At 45.0% G+C, this 6,088-nt stretch overlaps 1 protein-coding gene across 2 annotated transcripts in view; it reads left to right on the forward strand.

Moving 5' to 3' along the window:
• Positions 1 to 6,088, forward strand: part of LOC118401584 (B-cell linker protein-like) — a 36,941-nt gene that overhangs the window by 16,539 nt on the left and 14,314 nt on the right. The window lies entirely within an intron of this gene.

The raw sequence follows: 6,088 nt of genomic DNA on the forward strand, positions 1-6,088 counted from the left end.
CGTGGAGAAACCAGCTGGCTGCACCGTCTCCGATAGCGTCTCTCCAGTGAGCCATGTTTCCGTGAAGCAAAGAAGGTTACAGTTTCTGATGCCCCTCCGGAATGCTACCCTTGCTCGGATTTCATCAACCTTGTTGTCAAGAGACTGGACATTGGCGAGGAGAATGCTAGGGAGTGGTGCACGATGTGCCCGTCTCCGGAGTCTGACCAGAAGACCGCTTCGTTTTCCCCTTTTTCGAAGTCGTTTTTTGGGTCGCCGGCTGGGATCCATTCCGTTGTCCTGGGTGAAAGGCAGAACGCAGGATCCGCTTTGCGAAAGTCATATTCTTGGTCTTACTGATGGTGAGTTGACGCTGCTCTTATGTTCAGTAGTTCTTCTCGACTGTATGTAATGAAACCTTAGATGCCCTGGGGTACCAATGTAAGAAATAACACGTAAAAAAACAAAAACTGCATAGTTTCCTAGGAACGTGAAGCGAGGCGGCCATCTCTGTCGGCGCCGGAAGTCAAAGCCTCAGTGCAGTGGGCAGCTGGGAGGAGGTCCTCTTACTCTCCATGGACTTTACAGTGTCCCAAAACTTTTGGGAATTTGTGCTACAAGATGCAAATTTCTATTTGAAAAAGCTAGCCTTTGCTTTCCTAATTGACGGTGTATATTGGTTCCTAACTTCCCTGAAAAGTTGCATATCGCAGAGGCTAATCGATGCTAATGCCGTATGCCACATGATGTTTTTCTGCTGGTCAAGGGCAGTCAAGTCTGCAGTGAACCAAGGGCTATATCTGTTCTTAGTTAGTTCTACATGTTTTGAATGGGGCATGCTTATTTAAGATTGTGAGGAAAGCATTCTCTACTGACGGGATGTGGTCACTATCCTTCAAAGATACCCGGGCCAGGTCGATTAGAAAAGCCTGCTCGCTGAAGTGTTTTAGGGAGCGTTTGACATTGATGAGGGTGGTCGTTTGACCGCAAACCCATTACGGACGCAGGCAATGAGGCAGTGATCGCTGAGATCCTGGTTGAAGACAGCAGAGGTGTATTTAGGGGGCAGGTTGGTCAGAATGATATCTATTAGGGTGCCCATGTTGACGGATTTGGGGTTGTACCTGGTAGGTTCCTTGATAATTTGTGTGAGATTGAGGGCATTTATCTTAGATTGTAGGACAGCCGGGGTGTTAAGCATTTCCCAGTTTAGGTCACCTAACAGTACGAACTCTGAAGATAAATGAGGGGCAATCAATTCAAATATAGAGTCCAGGGCACAACTGGGGGCTGAGGGGGGTCTATAGCAACCGGCAACAGTGGAAGACTTGTTTCTGGAAAGGTGGATTTTTAGAAATATAAGCTCGAACTGTTTGGGCACAGACCAGGATAGCATGACAGAATTTTGCAGGCTATCTCTGCAGTAGATTGCGAGCCCGCCCCCGCCCACTTTGGCAGTTCTACCGGAAAATGTTGTAGTTGGTGATGGAAATTTCCGAATTTTTGGTGGCCTTCCTAAGCCAGGATTCAGACACGGCTAGGACATCAGGATTGGTGGAGTGTGTGAAAGCAGTGAATAAAACAAACTTTGGGAGGAGGCTTCTGATGTTAACATGCATGAAACCAAGGCTTTTAAGGTTACAGAAGTAAACAAATGATAGCACCTGGGAAATAGGTGTGGCACTGGGGTCTACATGGTCTGGGTTAATCTTTACATCACCAGAGGAACAGAGGAGTAGGATAAGGGTATGGCTGAAGGCTATAAGAACTGGTTGTCTAGTGTGTTGGGAACAGAGAATAAAAGGAGCAAATTTCTGGGCGTGGTAGAATAGATTCAGGGAATAATGTACAGACAAGGGTATGGTAGGATGTGAGTACAGTGGAGGTAAACCTAGGCGTTGAGTGACAATAAGAGGGGTTTTGTCTCTGGTGGGACCAGTTAATGAGGTCTCCGCATGTGTGGGGGGTGGGACAAAAGAGCTATATAAGGCCAGGTGACAGCGACTGAAGGCTCTACAGTGAAATAAAACAATAAGGGCTAGCCAAGACAGCAGTAGACTAGGCACATTGACATTAGAGAGAGGCATATTGACATTAGAGAGAGGTATAAAGCAGTCACAGGTGTTGATCGGGAGAGGTAAGACAACAACGGGTAAATGGAGATGAATGGGCAGAGCGGGTCAGTTAGGTACATACAGGACCTAAATTCGAGGCTGGGGCCAACCGATTAACAAAATGAGGTACTGTGTTATTGAAACAGTCCAGGGGGTATCAGCTGTGTAGCCGAGTGATCATAGGGTCTGAAGAACAGCAATAGGTGAGTCAGGGAGCCGTTCAGTAGTCAGTACTACGCTAGGCGAGTGGGAGACACGGCGCTTAGAAAGCTAGTGGGCCAGGGCAAGAAATGGGTCTTCGGCGACATTGCAACGGAAAATCCCGTTGAGACCACATTGGGCGACCACGTCGGCAAACCAGTCGTGATGGATCGGCGGGGCTCCGCGTCGACAACAAAGGGTCCAGGCCAATTGGCAAAAGAGGTATTGTAGCCCTAGAATTAGCTGGTATATGGGCCTAGCTCGTGGCTAGCTCAAGGCTAACTGATACTTGCTTGTGTAACGGATGTGAAACGGCTGGCTTAGTTAGCGGTGCGCGCTAAATAGCGTTTCAATCGGTGACGTCACTTGCTCTGAGACCTTGAAGTAGTGGTTCCCCTTGCTCTGCAAGGGCCGCAGCTTTTGTGGAGCGATGGGTAACGATGCTTCGTGGGTGACTGTTGTTGATGTGTGCAGAGGGTCCCTGGTTCGCGCCCGGGTATGGGCGAGGGGACGGTCTAAAGTTATACTGTTACACTTGCTTGCTAGCCACTCGGTAGCAGCTAGCTGCGATGATCCAGTGTAATGATCCAAAGCGACAGGAATCCGGTGATGTGGTAGGGGGAAGCAGTCCGATATGCTGTGCAGACTGGCATGTATTGTCCTACCGCTAGCCGTGTCTAACAAAGACTAGTAGCTAGTTAGCTGGCGAGCTCCTGACGGAGGTTCCAGTTATAAGGAATAAAAATAGCAGATCCGTACCGCATTAGGTGAGGCGGGTTGCAGGAAAGTATATTTAGTTTGTAGATAGAATGTGAGAATAAAATGTATATGAGAAAATATATTTTTTAAACGTCTATAGGTGTAAGACAGAGACAAAAAAAGACAAACACAACACACCGACCGACTGCTACGCCATCTTGGATTTATCCAAGAGTCTCATAGTAAAGGGTCTGAATACTCATGTACATAAGGTATTTGTTTATTATGTTTTAAAAAATTGCAAAAAATGGAATACCTGTTTCCACTTTGTGTTTATGGGGTACTGTGTGTAGATTGCTGAGGATTTTTATTTATTTAATCCATTTTAGAATACGGCTGTAATGTAACAACATTTGGGGAAAGTTAAGGAGTCTGAATACTTTCTGAAGGCACTGTAGCTACTATATTGTGATCACTGTTCCAATGGGTACGTATACAGCTTTAGAACAAAGTTCTACAGCATTATTTAAAATGTGATCAATACATGTGGATGATCTTGTCCCTGTAGTGCTTGTAAACACCCCGATTAATAACCTGAACTAGATTACAGGTACTGGTTACAGTGAGAAGCGTCCTCTTGAGCAGACAGCTTGATGAAAACCAGTCAATATTCAGGTCCCCAAGAAAGTAGACTTCTCTGTTTACATCACATACACTATGAAGCATTTCACACACATTATTTAGTTACTGACTGTTAGCACTTGGTGGCCTATAGCAACACCCCAAAATAATAAGCTTCAGGTGAGGCAGGTTTAACCTGCTACCACAGAACTTCAATATCACTTAACATGAGATCTTCTCTAAGCAATATAGGGAAAAGGCTCTGAAAATACACTGTACACTATATGTACAAAAGTATATGGACACCCCTTCAAATTAGTGGATTTGGCTATTTCATCCACTCAGCTCTTCAGTACTGGCCATTCTACTAACTTTGCAGTAGAATGGCCCTTACTGAAGAGCTTAGTGACTTTCAACGTGGCACTGTCATAGGATACCACCTTTCCAACAAGTCAGTTTGTAAGACTTCTGCACTGCTAGAGCTGCCCCGGTCAACTGTAAGTGCTGTTATTGTGAAGTGGAAACATCTGAGAGCAACAACTGCTGACACACAAAGTGATAGGCCACACAAGCTCACAGAATGGGACCGTCGAGTGCTGAAGCGCATAGCGCGTAAAAATTGTCTGTCCTCGGATGCAACATTCACTACCGAGTTCCAAACTGCCTCTGACAGCATAATAATTGTTCGTCGGGAGCTTCGTGAAATGGGTTTCCATGGCTAAGCAGCCGCACACAAGCCTAAGATCACCATGTGCAATGCCAAGCTTCTGCTGGAGTTGTATAAATCTTGCCGCCATTGGACCCTGGAGCAGTGGAAACGCATTCTCTGGAGTGATTAATCACACTAATCACACCGTCTGGCAGTCCGACGAAACTGGGTTTGGTAGATTCCAGGAGAATGCTACGTGCCCCAATGCATAGTGCCAACTGTACAGTTTGGTGGACGAGGAATAATGGTTTGGGGCTGTTTTCATGCTTCGGGCTAGGCCCCTTAGTTCCAGTGAAGGGAAATCTTAACGCAACAGCATAGACTGACATTCTAGACAATTCTGTGTTTCCAATTTTGTTGCAACAGTCTAGGGAAGGCCCTTTCCTGTTTCAGCATGACAATCCCCCCCATGCACAAAGCGAGGTCCATAAAGAAATGGTTTGTCGAGATCGGTGTGGAAGAACGTGACAGGCCTGTACACAGCCCTGACCTCAACCCCATCGAACACCTTTGGGATGAATTGGAACACCAACTGCGAGCCAGGCCTAATTGCCCAACATCAGTACCCAACCTCACTAATGCTCTTGTGGCTGAATGGAATCAAGTCCCCGCAGCAATGCTCCAACATTTAATGGGGACCAACTCCATATTAATGCCAATGATTTTGGAATGAGATGTTCAATGAGCAGGTGTCCACATATTTTTGGTCATGTAGTGTATATAGCAATACCTCCCCATAAGCATTCCTGTCTCTTCTATAGATGTTATATCTTTGTATTGCTACTTCTGTATCATCAAATTAATTATCTAAGTGAGTCTCAGAAATGGCTAATATCTGAATGTTATCTGATGTTAGCAAGTTATTGATTTTTATTAACCTTATTTCTAGGGCTACATAAATATGGGCTTATTTCATCCCTTTCCTGGGTAGCATCTCATAATATGTAAAAGAACAAACAAAGCAAGATATAAATAAACATTCAGCAGCCCATTAATCAGCTGGTGTGTGTAAGTGTGTGAGCTGCGGGGTTGAAGCTACAAACCCATGGGCTTGGCTCTCTCATCCCTTCCAGGCTTTTAGGAGGGAGGGTGGACAATGAGCCTGTCATAGAGGATGTAAACAGCTTCAGGATAGTAGTTGTTGAGGAAGACAAGTTCTTGGCTCTTTCCAGAACAGCAACCTTGTCATTGAACCTCAGAATCTGTTCTGATTATTCTGACCAATGACCAGTCATCTTTTATTTGCATATGTATCTTCCTACTGTGAAGGGGTAAGCGGGGTAGGCTCTAGACTCTAGACGATCCTATCTGCCATTGTAAATAAACATTCGTTAAAGAGGTTTAAATTAAAGAGACTGCACAGGGGGATTTAACATTTATTGAGGGGTGTGCCTGAGTAGACGTTCAGATATGTCATCGGAATTATTTCAAAGGTAACATGTCACGGGACTGGAATGGAACATTTAGTAAACAAATTATAGACAAAATAAGATTGATTGTAATCTGCACTGGATCAATGTGCACAAGTAGGGCCATACAATAACAATCCTTTTCACATTAAAAGCAAGCATGTTGCTTTTAGCTGTTTTAGCGTCATGCTGCCATCTAGTGTAAGGTAAGAAGTGATACATTCTATAAGTGGTCTCTACTATTGTATCAGCTGCTTCGGTGGTTCTCAACCTTTTTTGGGTTACTGTAACATCAAGTATATTCAGCTCTGCCCAGAATACCCTTGAAGTACCCCTTCATGTGCATTTTACCAGAA

The sequence above is a fragment of the Oncorhynchus keta genome, chromosome 2 (genome assembly GCF_023373465.1).
Source record: "Oncorhynchus keta strain PuntledgeMale-10-30-2019 chromosome 2, Oket_V2, whole genome shotgun sequence".
NCBI lineage: Eukaryota > Metazoa > Chordata > Actinopteri > Salmoniformes > Salmonidae > Oncorhynchus > Oncorhynchus keta.